Source organism: Rhipicephalus microplus, chromosome 8 (assembly GCF_043290135.1).
Source record: "Rhipicephalus microplus isolate Deutch F79 chromosome 8, USDA_Rmic, whole genome shotgun sequence".
In the NCBI taxonomy this organism is placed as follows: domain Eukaryota; kingdom Metazoa; phylum Arthropoda; class Arachnida; order Ixodida; family Ixodidae; genus Rhipicephalus; species Rhipicephalus microplus.
The window spans coordinates 75,972,209-75,992,939 of NC_134707.1; the positions used below are offsets into that span (position 1 = coordinate 75,972,209).

General features: G+C 42.2%; 1 protein-coding gene across 4 annotated transcripts in view; it reads left to right on the forward strand.

Annotated features, from left to right (window-relative positions):
• LOC119164551 (synaptotagmin-1) overlaps window positions 1-20,731 on the forward strand; it is a 238,143-nt gene that overhangs the window by 81,963 nt on the left and 135,449 nt on the right. For 2 of the 4 annotated variants that reach the window (XM_075872144.1, XM_075872150.1), the window contains exon 2: window positions 19,738-19,812. The exons of 1 other annotated variant lie outside the window; for it this stretch is intronic. The gene's annotated coding sequence lies outside the window, so the exon portion shown is untranslated. Of the gene's footprint in view, window positions 1-14,820; window positions 14,942-19,737; window positions 19,813-20,731 lie in introns of those variants that run through there. One more of the 4 variants, XM_075872145.1, reaches the window with a different exon arrangement.

Consider the following 20,731-nt stretch of genomic DNA (forward strand, 5'->3'; position numbering starts at 1 on the left):
ATTTTCTATATTTTATTTAATGTTTGTCCTCCCGTTTCGCTGTTTATTCTTTTTTCTCTCTCTCTCTCTCAATTGACCCCTCCCCTGCAGTCTCGACAGGATATAAAAAGGCACGGAACATATGTAAATAGTATTAAGCCTTGAAAAAGACAGGGTTCCTGTCGAAACGTCGGCACAATAAACAGTTGTTATGTGAAAGCGCATCTACTTTCATATATATATATATATATATATATATATATATATATATATATATATACACACATTTCGTACTCCAAGATTGTGCGATAAATTTCAGTCACGCTTCATTGGACCATATACAATCAATGAACAAACGTCACCAGTGAACTACCGTGTCACTTCCACCGACCTTTCTTCAGATCGTCGCTGCCGTGGTTCGGAGATTGTCCACGTATCGCGTCTGAAGCCATTCGTTCGACGTTCCGTTTCCGTCTAAGACGCGTCCGGGCTGGCCGCTCAAGCGTGGGGGGGGGGGGGGGGGGAATAAGTGTGAGCATTATTCATGCGCGTCAACTTGTCATATGTACATACTCATCATCATCAGTCTGACCTGTGTTGTGGGGCAGAGGCTCGGCAAGTAAAAGAAGTGTCTTGCTGCCAAAACGTTGCCTTACAATATATATATATATATATATATATATATATATATATATATATATATATATATAGGGAGAGAAAAAGAGAGTAAGAGACTGACAATTGCGGGGTCTTTTAGGTCTATACGCTGGCAAAGATCCTATAATAGAAAAGAGAAAAAAGAGCCCAGTGTTTGTTTTACACCTCCATAATTAACAATGCCTCGTAACATTTTGAAACGCCGTTCGTGAATCCCTGAAGTATTTTCAAGTACTTTTTGTCCATGCGGCTTCGCTGTCGCTCGTATGGTTATTACTATCAGAAGTTGAAGTGTTCCAACGGCCTTCTAGTGAAATGCAGAAAACATTACCCACCAACTAGATATTGGGGATCGAAAGCCAGATTATTACTTATTTTTAGGCAGAAACTTTGCAAGCAGTTTGGAGCAGTGGGAGGCACAGCTTGCTTGTTTATGCCCACAAGTGCAATTGGTGCTTGATTCCTGTTACGTGAGGTGCGCAATCCAGGGGGGCCCTGAACTGTGAGCCCTAACCAAAATGCTCCTGAGCTCCCTTGTATTTTAACACTTCTCATTAAGTAAAGTGAAGCCATTCACGTAAAAGGCACCCTGTTTACATGGAAAGGGTAAGAAAATTTTGCTGGGTTCATTTACGCCTACTTTACGTCTAACCAATGAGCCGCTCGTCATGCCGGTATATCAAAAAGTGCACGCCGGGGCTGAATTTTGCATGCACTTCAGATTCGCAATTAGTCGTTAACCCGCCACTCGCCTAGGATATTGTTTATCGAGTTCGTACAATTAGAAAGCACACCGCTTGCGCCATGTCAGACGGCGCACATTGATTTCTGTGGCGACAAATGAGAGCAACTAGATTTTGTTCGCCATCAGTGCTGCTTGATTGCAGCAGCTACTGAAAGCAAGTGTGGCGAAACTCAGACAGTATCTCAACATGCGAAAAGAACCAACGGGCTCAAAACACCCACCCTTGGTGCAGTGGTGTCTCTCCACTAGGGGCGATGCTCCTTAAGGTTGAGGCTTGTCTGTTGGTGACATTAGCGTGCGCAGTAGGCATGATGACAATGACGATGCAGCTGGGGACGATGATGGTCACGGACAACAACTGGCTGTGCAGTACGCGACGTCTCGATATGCTCTACGATGTATTTCGTACGACTGAAAACAACCAACCACCACCAGGGAAACGTGCACAGACCTCATCTCTGCTAACTTCAGACTAAATCTGGTACCACAAAGCAGTAGTAACGAAGGCAAAACGAAACTCACTGCTCAACACAGCATACCAGTTGAGACAAGTAAACTTCTATATAACTGTACACCGCTTTGTCGCTCATATACGTTTGTGAGTGGTCAGTGTCACAGGTGATTAAGGTAACACTAAACGATGTTCATTTAAGGCAACACCAAACTGCTTCGCCCACTTTTAATAATTCACTACGGAGATATATCGTGTTTTTTTTTTTGCTATGTTCGCGAAGCGTCACTTTTGCAGCAAGCAGTTCTGACGAAATGCTAACTGCAGCCCATTCGAAATTTTCTCATAGTTGAAAGATGCATGCGAGAGTAGACTGCGAGTATCGTGTGCACGTTTTCAAATTTTCTTCCATAGCGGCTTTTTCAAAGCTCGGCAGAAAATCACGCACACTAGGAAACTGCTGCGTTTGTAAAAGACTTAGTTGCGCAAGTTGGCGTTTGCATGCACCGTACACATTTGTTTCTGGTGAAATAACATTCTATGAATGGGAAAGACGCGAAGCACCAGTTTTCAGGGCAAAGCCTCGACAATATATGTACGGATTTACTTCGTTCTAAAGGTGTTTCAGTTGGTATAAAGAAATGGCCTTCTTTAAGCTTTTAACCCGGGACCAACGCTATTGCGAGGCGAGCATTCTATCAAATTGGTTACTTGAAAGGGGAAGTCTCAATTTAATTCCCTCTAGTTTTGTAAGTGTTTTGATGTTTTTTTATAAATATTCAATCACATGGTGGGATTCTGTAGAACTTATTTTCCACTATGTATTGCAACAAGGGTCTAAAGAAAAAGAAATGAACAGTGATGCACTAAACTTTCTATATCACTTTCTCATCTCTCCATTGTGTTCCCACTACGCTAATTAGACAGACAATTTGTAATGGAACGTTGAAGCATGTACTTGCCTAACACGAGAGCTGGTGGCAACAGTAAGGGAGAGAAATATTTGAATGACCAGCTGGATATGTTTGTCAGCCTTTTCGCCTCATATTCTACTCCATGTGTTGGGTGGAAATTATGATACATACACTGATAAACACATAACTCACACAGCCACACACACTGACTAGACTCTTTATAAAGCTTCATTCTGGCTTGTGGCTCGCAAAATATTCAGCAGCACTTTTGGGGCGCGTATTGCACTGAAGCAACTTTGACACGCGCCCGGAATTCATGTCAACTCCAAGCTCGAGTCCTGTTGGAGACAACAGTGAACTATCAAGAAAAGTAGTACACAAGAAGAATCCCTAAATGAATAAGCATAAGTATGACAGTAAATAGACGGAACGAATGGTTGCACAACGCTCTATACACAATTGCGTCGGAGTGGAGAGAAACGGGTTTATTCACTGGGACATAGCTCTTGGAAATCGCTGATCGGGCGGGTGGCTAATTTACAATACGTGAATGTGCGATACCAGGTGCTCAGGAGAGTTGTGACAGTCGTCGGCCGTGTGGCAAATTGTGCTTAGAAACAGCAAGTTTTTGCACATTTCAATTATTACTGACAGCACATCTTCACTACAAGGCTGCGTTTATAATCAATGCCGTTGTCCTGGCTTTCATGGCAAAACTCTCTCAGCTACCCTGTGACGACGACATCGTCATTGTAATAGTAGTTGTTGTACTACCGTAACAGACGTTGCTCAACCGAAGAAGCCAGTGAATGAAGAAACAGGCAAGGTGAAATGAGAATGACAATTTTCTGCTAGAAAACACCGAGAAAGTACAGTTGCCTCTTTCACTAATTACATGAATTGCAGACTTCTACTTATTGCCATAAACCAACTCATGGTGAAAGCAAAAAACTACCATGCTAGCTGAGTTTATATTGGCAGATAGTAATGAATGGCGCCTCATAAAACCTACGACAAAAGAAAGAATAGCAGCGCTTATTCCGTGTTCTTCCTTTTGCTTTGTTTTTAAACTTTGCGTTGTTCATTCCCTTCAGGAATAAAATCATTATCACATTAAGTGATTACACTAACTGTCGTAGTTTCAGTGATTAATTAATTTTAATAAACTGAAGCTAGACAGCAAAAACCGCAAGAGGGTTATGTATACATAACAAGGAGAGCTCACTTGGCAGGACTCCCGACGTGCCGGTGGCTAATAAGTTGAAACCAGGCGTTCGCTGAATCGTCATTGCTTCTGACGTCATGTCACGTGATCACGCCTTGCCCAATAAAGTTTAAGCCCACGTATTTCAAATCTGGCGGCAGAATTTTGACGCTGTGTGAGCTGATAGCCAACCTCAGGCACACGAACACACTTCACTGTGCGACGCCTCTCAATTTCTCATGTCATTTTGTCATGTCATGTCACCTTCTCATTCCCTCTATTATGTCAGTACTTCAGAATTTATTCGAGCTTTCTGAAACTCCATTATATCGACTTTATGAAACTCAACAGGATCAAGAGTCTAGTCATTTGAAACTCTGTTACATCGAAGCTGCTTTTCGCATGGCTGAAGCGTACTTACTAACGTATGCTGCTAACTTCGTTCACCTGATTCAGCCTCGGCTATGTCCCCCAAGGTCAAGGAAACATAATAAGGGAGCGAAAGAGCGGAGTGACGAAGAGGTCGTTGATCTTTCTTTTCTGTTTTTTTTTTCTGGACACAGCTGCATAATCTGCTACAGCGTAAACTTTTTTTTTTTCAGAAGGGATAGCGTGCGAGACGAAACAGGAGTGAACTCCGCAGTAGTTTCGGCGTCGCAAACTCGATTTATTATATCCGCGCAGCTGTCGATACGCGAAGTGGGATGCATAGGTGTACCATGATTCACCAGCTTGTTGTCAGGTCAAGAGCCGGCGGCCGACAGAGTGTCGAGGCGTACTATAGGCATAATATGCTCTCGAGTTCAAAAACCGCTTGGATGCTTGCGGGTCTGTATAAATAGACTCAAACGCTGTTGTTGTTTTTTTGTTGTTGTTTTTTTTTTGCGGAGAAACCCAAAGTTTATCAGCCCCCACGACGCGTGCAGCTCACGAAAATAGTTGACGTTACTCTTTTCGTGCCGGAGGATTCGGTGTTGCTGAAAAAAAAATCCCTCTTTTTGTTTCTGCTCCGACAATTGTTAAATGATTCCTTCCTTCACGTGAATACAGATTTAATTTTAACAAACACAAAACGTCGCGGACTTCATTATTCTTGCTCTCGAAGCCAGTTCACATGAATATTTTTCGCCAGTGTTGAAAGCAAGTGCACTTCAAACAGTTTGTTTGATCCAGGTGGACGAAATTTCGGGAGCCCTTCACTACGGCGTCTCTCATATTCATATAGTAATTTCGGGACGTTAAACCCCACATATCTAATCAAACAGTTTGTTTGACGCCGTTATCTCGACGAAGGTTGTACTGACATCACCAAATGTATGCTAGAAGTACTTAATATTCGTAATTCATAGTGAACTCTGCTTCGAGACTTATGTTATCACCGGTGCCAACTGATTTGAATCACTTCGATGCAACACCATAACACAGCCAACAATAAATGTTTCTTCATGAGAGCGAGGTTGAGTACACCGGGATTTTTTTCTGCGTGCCAGACGCTGCACAACATGATAGATTGGCTTGATACAACGCTTGTTTAGATAGAAAAGATCCTCAGTAATACTTCATTATTTAGACACGCCTCACTAATGATAATATTTATAAAAGTAATAATAATATATGAGGTGCTACATGTGAAAAGCACAATATTGGTGTGGGGCTCGCTGTATTGAAGTGATCCGAAGACATTTAACCACCTGGTGTTCTTGTAACGCGCAGAGACACCGCGCAGTACAGAACCTTAGGCATTTCACTTCTATTCAAATATGTCTTCCATGGCCCATATGGAACCTATGACCTTCAGATCGGCAACCGAGCACTACAACCGCTACACCACTTTGATGGTGTCTTTGCTGAGGAGCCGAAGTGCAAGAACAAACCAAAATGCACTAGTTCCGGTAGTTTTGTTTCGTTCAACATCATGTTTGGGTTTGTTGCACCTCAAGCAGAGACAAGGACAAAAGCGGCAAAGACGCCAACTCTTCCTATCTGTACTGTAAGTTTTGTTATGAAAGGGATGCGTACACAACAAGCTTGTGTTTCTATCTCTTGTGTTTCTATCATAATCTAGCCAACATTCACTTCCTTTGTTCCTTTATAGCGTTCTGGACCTAAGTAATGCGGCTGCTAAAAAGACGCACTGGGCCTCGCATTTTCCTTTATCGAACGCTCGTTCAGTAACGAATAGCTAGCAAAATGAAGACCAGATGTTCCTGACGCCAGCATTTCTGAGAGACTTCTATCAAATCACGCGATGGTGATTCACACTGCGGTGAACAGATGTGTTATACCTCAACCCACGTGGCTGGCCGGTATAAAATAAAACTCGTCTGACTCTCGATTGTGTTCTGCGAGTTAAAGGCCACAAGCGTTGCCGTAGTATACGTTTGGCTGTGATCGGTCGACGGCTGCTGCAGCTGCTCCAAAGGCAGCGTCGTAAGTCCAGTCCAGAGGCACATATTCAGAAATAGATACGACTATATGTTTACACCGTCAAGATCTTTGAAAATGAATGCGAATCGTCAGCCTTGCGTTGGTTGGCTGACAATGTCAAAATAAGACAGCTGAGGCACGTGCACATGGCGCTTTCACAATGGCAGGTTCTCTCGCACTGCTAATTAACAGAGGCAGTTATTCGCTGACACAACCCTTCTGCTTATCGCCTGCGATAAAGCAAAACGAGATCAAGACAGTAACCGTGCCAATCTTTTACAGAACATTGATTGATATGTGGGGTTTAACGTCCCAAAACCACCATATGTTTATGAGAGACGCCGTAGCGGAGGGCTCCGGAAATTTCGACCACCCGGAGTTCTTTAACGTGCACCCAAATCTGAGCACCCAGACCTACAACATTTCCGCCTCCATCTAAAAAGCAGCCGCCGCCGCCGCGATTCGATCCCGTCACCTGCGGGTCAGCAGCCGAGTACCTTCGCCACTAAACCACCGCGGCAGGGATTTTTCAGAGCATGTATCCATCCCCACGAGGACAAACTAATCAAGGATTTGACTTCGAAAGAAAAGCTCATTGGTTCTATTGCACACTTTTTGGGACTACTTGGAGATGCATGTCGCTCGGCGCTGTCAGTGCCATCATTAACAACGTCATGTTCTTTTTATTCAATGAAGACTCTTTCGAGATGAAACACCCCCTTTCATGAGGAACAATCAATATGTCGGTTGATTATTATCATCTTCATCATATGCGAACATTGTTTATTTCGCGATGGGTATGCTGATAACTTTTGGTTTCATGCGTCTCAATGACAAGGACGACTACGTCGAGTGTTGCTGTTTGCGTTTGACGATGAACATGAGGCTTCCGCATTAATCTTAGGCGAAAGTCTTAATGAATCTTTCGCCCCGCCGCGGTGGTGTAGGGACTAAGGGCTGCTGACCCACAGGTCGTGGTATTGAATCGTGGCGGCAGCGGCTGCATTTTCGATGGAGACGAAAGTTCTGCAGACCCCCACTACGGCGTCTCTCACAATCATACAGTGCAGCGGTTTTGGGACATTACCCCCTAAATAATAATAATAATAATAATAATAATAATAATAATAATAATAATAATAATAATAATAATAATAATAATAATAATAATAATAATAATAATAATTTATTATTATTATTATTATTATTATTATTATTATTATTATTATTATTATTATTATTATTATTATTATTATTATTATTATTATTATTATTATTATTATTATTATTATTATTATTATTATCGCGTTGGATATAATAAATCTTGGGGATAGACATGCCCTTAAAATAAGCATAACGTCAAGAGGTTACTATATGCACTGCTGAGTAAACCCAGGTAGAAACTTTATACAAAATCACGTATCTAATCATATACCGTAATGTTAAGTAGCGCGCTATCAACATGGACAATGGGGTAAAGAAGGACAGGACACTCGCTACTCTCGCAAATCTTCCGTCCTTCTTGTCTGTGTTCGTGTTAAAAACGTTAGCTGCTAAACCTTATGGTTAAATGATCAATCAACTACTAGCCCAGCTCTGAACCTTATTGAACTTCATTCATAAATATTCAAACGTGAGCCCGTGGCCCAGCTTCCATTCTGTGCTCTGCGACTCGGCAGCCGAGCATCATCATAACCAGTAGACCAGTGAGGAGGGACGTTCAGGAGTGTTGAAGAATTCATACGCCGCTCTCTCATGTAGCCCTACGGCAGCGTGCCCTGTGAACTTTTACATCTTGTCAGCTCACCCTGTACGTGTGGTACGCGCATTTGCTGATGATCATCATGCAGGCCACCACGCTTGCCAAAGGGCCCACTCCACCTTGTGAGTCCCACTGCCTGCATAAATATTCCGGAGCAGAGGGGCGGGGGGGGGGGGGCATAATGTCAAGTAGGTTTGTTGCTACTCGATGAAAACGTTTATGCTGACGTAAATTAACCAAGAGGCTTCAACGCCACAGTGTCATGCAGCTTTCAAGTGGTGCGCTAAATTATTAGAATATTCACGGGCTTGTAAAGCGGCACTTCTATTCGTTTGAGTTGCTCCCCTCGCTCTTTTGGCGGGAACAAGCTGACGGGCAAGTGGCCATCCCGAGACACAGCGGGGTCGAGGCGTAGAAAAAATGCATGAAGGTGGCCGGCGACAGAGCGATCAAATACGCTGCGCAAGAAATAATGGGCTGCCATTTGGCGCCTCACAATATGTGCTTGTCGTGACTGATGTATTTGCGTATGGCTGATGTATCATTGGAACAATCATTGTAACGAACGTACTTCGTTCTTGTGGTTTTCTTATCGTGGCCGCAAACTTTCGCAGGGTAATCAGTATGTATAATGGACGTAGAATGGCACTGTCATTCTCATTTTTTATTTCGTGAGAGGTGACTGGCGTGGGCAATTCCGGTTCGGGGAAACGGGACCACCGTCACTCAAGTTCCTGGTACGCGTCATGCATGCATTAACAGGAGTGTGTGACTGCGTTACGCAAACCTAATTGAATGTGGTGTACATTGCACACCACCCGGAAGTGTGTCACTAAGCAACGAAAAAACGTGCTCGTTTGGCTGTTTCAAGGACACAAGCACGCCGTCGCTCAACTGTGACAGTCTAGACTGTGTCTTAACTGGAATCGTTTGTTTTGTAAGCTGTCAAATGGCAATGACAGAAAGTGGAAGTGATATGCTCTCATGCAAATGAGTTATAAAAGGGATAGAAAGGGTTATGAAAGGGATGGTTGACAACCACGTCCATTGTTGTACGAAGCTATAGTATCGTCTTTGTAGCGTCGCCATTGCAGTCTTGAGCCCCCTTGCCATCAGGCGAATTTTAAGGACCTCCTTCTATTGATCATTTGTCCATTTACAGTTTACAGTGTTTACAGTTTAGTCAGGCTTTGGTCGCGCATAGCGCGTTGGTGCTATTTAGCCTAACGCTGTAAATCTTACGTCATAATCATTTACGTGCGTGCCAGTACGTAATTTTGCGCGATTCCCGGTTAATCAGGAACAATGCACAGAGAGAAAAATTGAAGCTTTTTAAAGAACCATACAAAACTGATTGTGTAAACGTTTTTCGGCATGCTCTACATATTTTGGTCCTGCTAATACTGCTTTTACTAGGATTATACTGGCTTCTTTTTTTCGCTGAGTCACTTCTAGAACTTTGCAACCACTTTCATGTTTTTTAGGGGCGGGGGAGGGGGCTCACTTGCACTTTCCTGGCAATCATAGGTATTTTAGTGGCCACCACATTCACCAATAGCGTGTTTGTTGATGAGTTGTTGAATGTTGAAGTGAAATGTACGAAGAGAGAAATCAACAAGTAACAATAATCGTACACTGCCAAACATGCATCGAACCTCAAACCGAATGGGGACTAGTCTATGGTATAACAACGTTAAAAAGCAAATATGCAGGTTCGTTCATAGTTGCGCTTTTTTTCACGGTACATAATAATTAAAGAACGTTTTTTTTTTTCAAATTCTTTTGTATTTGAGGGACTTTTATTTAAATGAAAGATATGGTCCAAGAACGGATAATCTAATAAACTTCCGCTTCTCTTGGGCGTCTTTCGTGATAACTGTTTGCTGGAATTTCGCAACTCTCGTCCTTCTTATTTTGGCATCGTAATTGTTATGTTCCTAGACGTGTGCACATAGCGGTGGAGGCTATGAGGAGAAAGACGCCGCTATACCAGCAGCACAAGATGAAAAGAGGGGGACAGGTTGCGCACAGCCTACCCCATACTCTTGCTCACTCCCATGTGCTCAATGATTCATTATAAAGCGGAGTTAAGGCCACTCATTTGTTGAATTAAGAAGATAGCCGAAGGCCTGGGATGTTCCGTTCGAAGAACTACTTATTTCCCATGTTGTTCCCAGAGCTAGCAAACAAAGGCAGACCATTGTAAGAAGCACGTCATCACAAGAAATAAGTTTTTTGATTTATTGTGAAGCATGCTGTCTTAGGTACTGTGGTGACACATTGCCGTCCGCTCCCCCGACCCCTCTTTCGAAACCTGACGGCAGCGAATGGTTATGTTAGTGTAATTAGAGCCATAACAAGTGTTTATAACGATGCTGAATGACCCCGCATGTTAACTTAGTCTGGTGGTTAAGCTGTTTCAGAAATATATCTTGCAAATACAGAAAACACTGTATTTAAATGGGATAATTTTGAAGCGTAGTTATTAAGTGAATTACCTTTTTAGCGTTTTGCTGAAAACCCATTGGAGAGAAAATTCACAAACACACACACAGACCTGATAGTTATTGTAGCCGAAGAAATGATTATATTTATCGAACAAAATTATAAATGAACACTATTCGTTGGTCGCTCACCTGGTTTCACAGTATGTAGTTGGTCTTCGATGCGTAAAGACATATTCTTCGCAAACGTGAAGAAGGGTATCTGTCTAGTAGCTGTAAAGTAACGTGCGAGTAGTATTACATCCCCTGGAAACGTCTCAGTGTGATCGCTTTTCTCTGCCTACGCACCTAATCCTTCTTGTTATAATGCCGATTTTGGCCTCTAACCAAAGATTTATGTCAACGCTCTGCAACGACTGTGTGGCGTCGCTGCAGTCTTTCTCGAGCGTATCTGTCTTCAAAAAAGTTTACGCAACATGAGAAATAAGATAAGGACATTAGGCGAGCGCCTAAGCCTCGCCACTCAACGAGGTTTTTGGGCTTGCATATTGCCCCGCCAGCAGTAGCAGAAGCATCGTATAATGGACTGTTCTTGGTTCTTTTTTGTTTGTTTGTTTAGGGAGACAAAAGACCTCTTTCTTTTGCGTAAGCCCATTTGCGTAACTATCACTCCTTTAAGGCGTTTCGCTGCTTGGAAGCTGCTGTGCCTATCACTAACATATGTTGCTGGGAGCTGTTACGAGGACAGGAATTGAAGCGGGGCGCATCAGCGCCAAAAGAAAGACTTTTTGTGACGCAACCAGCACGACATAAGCCCAGTGTTCTACATGCTCCTCTAAAACAGAAACGAAAGCTCGTTCGTCGTTCCTTTCCTTTTGAACGAGTTCCCCTTACAAGTTCCCTAAACACAAAAAAAAACTCGTTACAGTTATATTCACATAATTGGAACATCTCGTTCTAGGAACCATACAGTTGACTTTTCGATAGAAATATAGTGCTGAACAACCTCGACTCCGAACAAAGTGCGAACTTGAATGTTGATTTTGTGGTACGTATATTTCACGAACCTAAGATCAGTTGTGGCAGGTTACATGCACATGTAGGAAGGGTGTAAGAAAACAATCCTAGACGAACGTATTGGAGGCCACCGTACGTGCTCTAAGTAAACCTAACTTCAACTTTAGTTCTCGTCTAAAATAAGCGGAATGCATGGCACTTTCTACATCAGTCTTCAAATGCGTAGTCAGAATACTACGCTTCAGATATTAACACGATAGCGTTAAAGGCCTTGTATCGCAGAAATTAAAGTGTCGACGTCGGGGTTGTTGGTTGTGAGCCAAACATTAGGTTTGTCGTTAAGTGAAAGTTTAAGATAACTACAAATAAATAAACATTAACAAAGCACTGTTCAAATGTGAATAGAACCCAACTTTAACGCAGCAGGCAGGCGTTGCACCAAACTCAAGTATGTACTTAAAACTGCCCAAGAAAAAATATACAAATAATATGCAAATAGGCGATTCTTCTTATATGTAGCGCGGGGGGAGCGTACAATCGCGCCGGGCGTCAACACATCAGAATTGCGCAATTATTGGGTGTTTCAAAGACCCACCCACTAAAAGCGCTCGAAGTTAAAAGCTGCGTAGGCGCATGTTTGCCTTAGCGACATGCAGATGACTCCTCTTTAATGCGTAAAAGGAAGAAATATGGCGTAGTGCGCGCTTTGCAACAGTACCAGCAGAAGGAATTTAAAAAAATAGTTTAAAACTGCGAATGTTGGAAGTGCTAACGCTCGTTTTTTTTTTTTTTCGGCATAGTTGAAGCATTCGTCGAGAACATCAGTCACGCTGGCAACACACATGAAACCCAATTACGCTAACGCGTTCTACTCATAAAGGCGAAGCTGAAGCCTCATCCAAGTTTTCTTGAAATAAAATTTGCCACATATCCGACAATATAAATACGCAAAAAATGGTACCCCAAGGAACAATACATCGGTGCCTAATGAGTTCTGATTCAATATTGCAGTGTGAGTATATAAATAATATCTAGAATACAAGTACCTTGTTTGCACTTTGCAAGGGTTTTATCTCGATGTTGGTATATGCCAGACAAGCATTGTTTTGTTGTTAGTAACTCGTTGGCAATGTTGAAGAGCCGTTCCATCAAGCGCTTGAGGGCTCTGCCATGTTATACGCAAATAAGAACAATGTCAATTGATGTAGCAATGCAGGCTGAGAAGGTGCAATATGAATGTACCGCTAGATTTACATGTATTGTTTGTCACGTGACAGTCGTTATCGCTGCGGTGGCTGTTGAAATGAGTGACAATAAAATTGTAGACTGATAGCCACCGAGATAACTGACATGTTGAATAGATGCCTGGCCAAACACAACCATCGCAGGTACAGGACAAGGGCCACGTTTGCACCCGCTTCCATTACGTGTCGGTCCTTTTCCCGGCCAGCCATGCACCCGGGTGTCAAATAATAGATTAGTTGATAGCTGCTGGCGACAGGCACAAGATACTAAAGAGATGATTGAGCTGTGGAGCAGCTAAAGTAGACGTGACGAAAAAACCCTTCCAAGAACTAGGTCAAAGCTTTGCAGTGCGTGAGCGAGGGAACAAAACATACATAAATGTCCGAAGCGAACACTGTATGTTGCAGATTGGCTAATTTCCAAGGGATATAACTCCAAAGCACTGCATTGCTACCGTTCAGTTCGGGTTCAAGACCATTCGTGGACAGTGGGGAGTCACTGTTGGCACATCGCTGCTTGGCTAACTTTCTGTGCATCAAGCGTTGGGATTGGTTCCTATTTCCTATGCACGATGAGCCTGTTTCGCGACGATCATTCGCATTTGTTGAAAACACCATGGGACCACACGCCGGTGCCTACACGATGCCGACAAAGTAATGTGGTCACATTGCAGAGCCGCCAGATTATGTATGCATGCACGCACGCACACACACACACGCACGCACACAAACACACACACAAATGCTAATTGTGAGTTAGCCGTCTGTGAAAGTCGCTGACGTACAAAGTGGTGAGCCCTTTCTTGGCGGCAGCCTTACAATGGAGTTCAATCGTTATGGAATGTCGAGTGAAGGGTCTCAAAGGTGTGTCAACAATCCTACACTCCTGAACGGCCCTTGATTTGTAGTCAGAGGGGATCGTACTGTAACACGAAATATAGTGAGATGTTCTTCCCACACGTGATCGGTATTGGCATCGCGCACTTTCTTGCGCTCCCAGAGGGCGCCTAAAGCGACAAGTGACAGATGAGTGGTAGATTATTGCCCCTCACTAGTTCATGAAACGTCCTTCCGTACAAAACTGCATAAACTTCAGCTTTTGAAAAGCATTTTCTTGGCTATACGGTAGATGCGGTATCGCACCTATTTAAATTGATTTTACCTGCCGGGCACCCTATCAGCAGCACCTTAGCGTACAAGCGTACATAGAGAAGGGATTTTTTATTTGCCTTTTGTCACCTTCTGCATCTATTAGAAAGCAAGGTCTGTGACAATGACAGCTACAGATTCATACTCGGGACCTACGTTTGTAGGACAATAGCTTCTCGTGACAAGTTTTATTAACTTTTGTTCTATTTTGTTATACAAAGCAGCGCCTCTGCTCGTGGCTTGGGTCATACCGGGGGCTGGAACGCGCAGTTTGCAACATTGTGTAAAAGTTACATTGAGTCAGGGCCACACATCTGATTCGTCACATAGAGAGACCCTCCATCAAATGACTCAGTGAAGACCATAATAATAGATTCCGTTACTTTTTCGTAAAACTTCTTCATTTTGATAATCGTTCCCGAGCATCAGTGGTCACCATAGAACATAACAATGAATGTACAGAATGAAAGCTCATCGGGACTGTATACTCCATCAAATGCAAGACTCTTTGTCCCACCGGCGTTATTGAAATACTAACTGTACCTCACTACATATAGGAGTATGCAACAAATTTAGACGAACAAACAAACAAAAGGATAACTGTCTAGTCATACAGGTGCACGGGCAATGGCCCTGTGCGGATGACGCTGCAAAACCGACGCTCATTCTTCATTTTTTTTCCTAGATGCATCTGCCCGTGTACTTTATGTGTTTCTTCCATAAGAAACTCAAGAGAAATTGGCTTTTCAGGAGGAACAATGGTGCCGCATTCGTTGCTATCACTTTCTCGCAAGCCCGAGAGTACCTCAATGCGTGACACTTGTGGAGAGAATAGTGTAACATTTTGCCACTCGAAATGTATCAGACCAGACGTCGCACGGAGGAGTATGATGATGATCGGTACTTCTTACTTACTTCATTCACTGCGTCAGCCTGTTCATGATTTCGGTATGTCTTCAATGTGCTTTGCTTTGCGGTAATCCATGCAGCTACCCCTTTGCCTATTGCATTTTGGAAAGGTTCCTCTCCTTAAGCAGCACCTCTAGTAGTTTGGAAAGGTAATTGGGTTTTTCTCACTTGGCGCCAAACTGACATACAGTCAGCGTAGGTTTACTGTGGTCTATACTATAGCATCGATAAGGCTATATACTGCGAGAAAACTTACTAGGCGCTGTTACACACACACAGGTGCCTTATAAGTTTCCGAATCATGGTACATTGGTTCAATGGTAAGACATTGACGGTACTTCCGCATAGTTGTTTTCTTTGAAAATGTGGTACTGATTATTGCCAGATGATGCGCACACAATCTTGCGCAGGCTGAAAGATTGCCGGTTATACATTGCATAGTAGCGAAATTTGATCCAGCATCATCATTGAAATATTAACGTAAATAAATGAGATGTCAATGTGTTCTTACCATTTGCTTCTGCTGCCATGCAAAAAACTGTGTCTTGGCGTCCACTGAGTGTATCACAAAACACAATGTTAACATTCGGCGTTTGTAGTAGTTCAATACTGGATTATGGAGGGTACTCACTTTCTTTCCCAAAAAGCTGGACCCATATGAACTTGTAGTTTGTTTCTTCTTTTTTTACTTGCGTGGTACATTACTTACTTATGCACCATTTTCGCGAAGGTCTTCAAAGGCTTTCAAGCCAAAATATTTGCCTAGTTTTGCAATGGCGATGAAAAGACATCGGAAAGGCAGAGGTTAGAACAAAGTGACTAATTTCTACCACAATTTACAGAACTTTCTTTGAAGCACCAGAGTTTCAAGACTATTGTTGTCCAGAAAAGTAAATTTAATCTGTTTCGCGCGAAACTGTTTTGACGGAATCTGAAACATGCTTACAAGAGCACAGGAAAACATAAGCACCGTTGCTAGGCACTCCTCCGATGTCTTCATTCAGGCAACGTTGATATTGTTCCATAACAAAATATTTTGGCCTTTGGGAAAGGCTGCACCTCGTAACTATGTTATTAAGGTCTAGTGCGACGTATACTACACTTTTCAACGACAAGAAAATTCTTGATGCAAAAAAAAATAGAGTAAAAAAAGAAGTCGTTTGGACAGCAATTTCTAAAGGATGCATTTACGCTAAGCACAGCATTGCTCAGCTGTAGTTACCGAAATACAGCAGGTGCCTTGTAAAGGAACTAGTAGAAAAAGTTTACGAAAAATGTATAAGAGTGAGGATGGGCAAACAAGAAAAAAGCGCCCCGAAGCACCGGCACAAAATAACGAGTGTCCGTGCAATCAATACCTTCTTTCAATAGACGGAGTGGCTTATAGGCCGTACATTTGATCACTGCACACTGAGATTTATATTGTGACAGCGCTGCTTACCGTCTATTTACCTTGTTGTACTTCAAAAATAGTGTGGTCCTTTAAATATGATTCGCATGCGCACATAACCAATTCCTTAACTAAAATGATCAAGACGCAAGTTTTAAGCGCAGATTTTGTTCCTGCTGTCATAATCTCCGGAAACATGAGTATAAACAAAAGTGCTTGTCCCTTTTCTAAGTTATAGCGTTCCAACCTTGCACATGACGTAACACCAACCCTAACACGTCTACTTTTTAAAGTGTTTCTGTTCTCTGTACAGTACCCATAGAAAAAACCGCTAGTAAAATTTCGCAGCCTACAACAAAAAGGGAACAACAAGGCCTATGGTACGTGGGTTATTTTCTGGACTTCATCTTTTTCGGGCTATTTTTGGTTTCACTATGTGGCACAAACTCGCCCACGTAAACTCCTGCTGCTCAATAGTGAATTCTTTTAGGTATACCGCCAGTATAGCAATAACATATGGTGGCCATCATTTTATAGCTGGGGTTGCAGAAGATGAAGAAGTTTGTCTTCTGTCTTTGCCTCCATCGCCAGAGCTTTGGAAGCTCCAAGTCAGAGCACGGCTTTGAAGATGAGCAACGCCTGTAGCTCACTCATTTCATGGAAGCGTGTGCTGCGAAAGCTAACGGTGCAGCCACAGACCGAGATCGAAACTGACCTGACCATCTTTCGCCTTTTTGGGAGCTTGCTCCGCTTGCTCCTTCTTTTCGTTCTGCTTTTCATAAAATAACACAGAGGCCGTTATCCAGTTATCGGCTTCGTTTTCTGACATCCACTTTGTGAAGTTCAAGTATACATGCCTGCGATGAGAGACAGACACTCTGTGACCTTTCCGCTTTTCATTTCTTCTCGGAAAACATGGAGCACCAGGTTTGTTTGGGTTCCGGTGGTTGTAACGGCGCCTGCACTGTAATTAATAACGACCGGTGGGCTGTATTCATGACGCAGGCCCGAATAAATTGCGTGCATGACGCAAACGAAAAGGTTTTCACCGTGTCGGTTTCGGTGCACTTACTTTCCTGGCGAAACAGAATTGACGGCACGTGGCCCACCTGTTTGTGGCCCACGAACCCTTCGGGGAGAGTGGAGTGTGCTTTGCGCATTAGATAGAGACGGTCACGTCCCTGATTAATGGCTATAACAGTCGAAACGGTGCATGTGTATATAGGAATAGGTTGATGGCAGTGAAGACTGATGGCTGGAGTGTGCATGTGTTTATGCACGTATGTATATATATGTATGTATGTATGTATGTATGTATGTATGTATGTATGTATGTATGTATGTATGTATGTATGTATGTATGTATGTATGTATGTATGTATGTATGTATGTATGTATGTATGTATGTATGTATGTATGTATGTATGTTGTATGTATGTATATATGTATGTATGTATGTATGTGTGTATGTATGCATGTATGTATGTATGTATGTATGTATATGTATGTATGTATGTATGTATGTATGTATGTATGTATGTATGTATGTATGTATGTGTGTGTGCGTGTGCGTGTGCGTGTGCGTGTGTGTGTGTGTGTGTGTGTGTGTGTGTGTGTGTGTGTGTGTGTGTGTGTGTGTGTGTGTGTGTGTGTGTGTAAATTCACCCATGGATAGATAATCTAATGAACGTAAATTCATTCGTCCATCCACATGTACTACAGTGAACATAAACTTATTAGTCCTTATGAATAGACAAATGTCCCAGAACGACGTGCATCACGAAGTTCTGTTCATGTTGACGGGACAAAAAAGTTTACAGCCGTGAGCAGAAGTATGTGGACCACTGAATAGCCAGGCGTAATTACTCTCAACGCGTCCTAGTCCGTGTAGCACTACTTGGACGGAATAGCTGTCGAGATTATTACTACCACGAAAATTGCAAGAGAAATACTCTAACAGCTCACGAGTTGCCCCGAGACGGCACAGACGGGAAAGGTGTACAAACGGAATGGTCTGTACTCTTAGACTCATGGTTCTACATGTGAGTTCATCCCATCCATTACCTCGGTTTACCTGGTATATTCAAAGGTTTAAGCAGTGTGAAAGACAGGATGTGTTTTTTTATCATCCCGTGGTTATTTTTTGTAAGATTTCTTTGTGCTTACGCGCGTATTTATATCATTTCCACAGACAGGATTGCGTATAAGGCGACTAAAGTAGACAAGGTTTTTATTTCTACAAGACTATACGCGGCCGCCGGAGTCTGAGTTTCTGCCACTGCATAACTTAATCAATAAGCTAACTGTTATGCTTGTATATATTAACAATAACGTAAGCATATTTTAGGAGTTTATGATACTCTTTATCTTGATGCACTGTATTGCAACTTAATCTTGATTTATATGTAAATTTGATTGCAATGTCTTGTCACCTTGCAACATACCAACATGACATCGGGAGACTGAGTTGCACAAGAAGCAAGGAAGTATGATAACAAAGATGTTTCGCTGACCAGTGGATTAATTAGGTACTAATATCACTCAGACAGGGTACGTGTGATTGATGAACTCGTGCTGTAAGTCGACAGACGGCTTGTCAAAAAAAATGGTTGCATTCATAAATGCAAGCACTCCCCGGAGCAGCCACACGTTCAATGGAAATACTAATTTTAATAATAGCATCATTTGCATCTGCATAAACTTTTATCCTCGTTTTTAATGGCTTTAGTAGCTCAGGCAGGAGCATTTTCAGACAGTGTCATTTTCATTCCCCGCTGGCCTTCCGTTATCCATCTTCCAGCTGGGACCCAGCTCACAAAGGAAAGTTATCTTTCGGCTTCGAGTAATAGAAGTCCGATCAATAAAATATCGTTTGTGGTAGATATGAATAACGTATTAGTTCTTATTATTAGTATTTCACAGTACCAAGAGCTCACTAGACGTACTGAGTAGAGGCAACATAGAAGTAAAAAGAAAAAAGAGAACAAGAAATAGAGACATGGAACATTACTAATGAGAACAGTGTCTGCTACAATGCGGGCGTGCAAGACAGTGTCAGAAATGGAAATAAATGACCTTATTATACTAACAATACTCAGACGAGGAGTAAAAGCTAAGACTGGTGCTTGCATAAAAGGTTGTGAATTGACCGCGTAAAGGAGAAAGAATAGTAAAAAGTGCACATATCTTGAGCACACACACAAACAGGAATGTAAAGGCTAAAATATATTCGCGATTGAATGCTAAAATTTTGCGAAATACAACAGCGAATTGTAGGACACGATACTGGCAAACGCGGAGACGGACTATGAAAAAGGCACCAACAAAGCCACACTCCAAGTAAACTTTATAGCTCAAAGGAACGGACTTGTTAAGCTCCGGGAGGAGCCACTACTGCTGGGGCGTAGCCACCTCTTCAAGTCCTGTTTTGTTCTTCTCTTTGCAGTGCTGTTTTTCCATCAGAGACAAGTAACATCGAAACAGCCTGTGGAAGACCATTTGATGATTTTCTTAAGACAGGGTAAGAACATTTTTATTGGTATGAATGTTTATTTTCGCTGCGTTCTTTTCTTTACACCCTGAAAAACAGAAAGGAGGCAATACTGGTTGAATTTTGCTCACAGGAACCTGCAACGGAAATTACTGTCAAGTAGCTCACAACCAAACATTTCATCTTCCACTGAGGAAAAATAACATTTCCAAGTATATGGATTCGGCCATGTGCTGAGACGGGCAAGAGTTTGTAGTGTTTCCCACATAAAGAAAAGATAAATTCTACGTTGACACTTTCCCGCCACCTTATGCGGAACATCCATGCAGAACGACACATCTATGCGGAACGACAGTACTTGAGCGTGTTCATGAGTTCGCGAAGGATGTTCGTAGATTACATTCCCAGTGGCACCAGTTGGGGGTATATGTCGTAATGGCTATACATCAGAAGATTGGGGAGAGGGCGTGAAGAGGCCACCTCAGTATTTCGTGGAGTTCAATGCTCGGTGCAGAAATTAGTCGTTCCACTATTTTGGCAGCATACAGGCAGTTCACGATTACCAGCGATAAGCAGTGAACAAAAACTTCTATGAAGGCATTGTCGACGATTGAAATCGGGAAACAATATATATATATATATATATATATATATATATATATGTATATAAATATATATATATATATATATATATATATATATATATATATATATATATATATATATATATATATATATATATATATATATATAATGTGTGCGTGTCGCAGTGGCTTACAGCAATAGTCTGAGTTATTTAATTAGCGCATAAACCAAGAATATCCTCTATGAATAGCCGTTATACCAGCTTCAATTTTCCCATATAAAGTAGCTGGTATACTTTGCTGAAGAAATTTAAAATGGCTTTGTCTTCAAGTCAATGCTTCTCGACAATTTTTATTGATGAAAG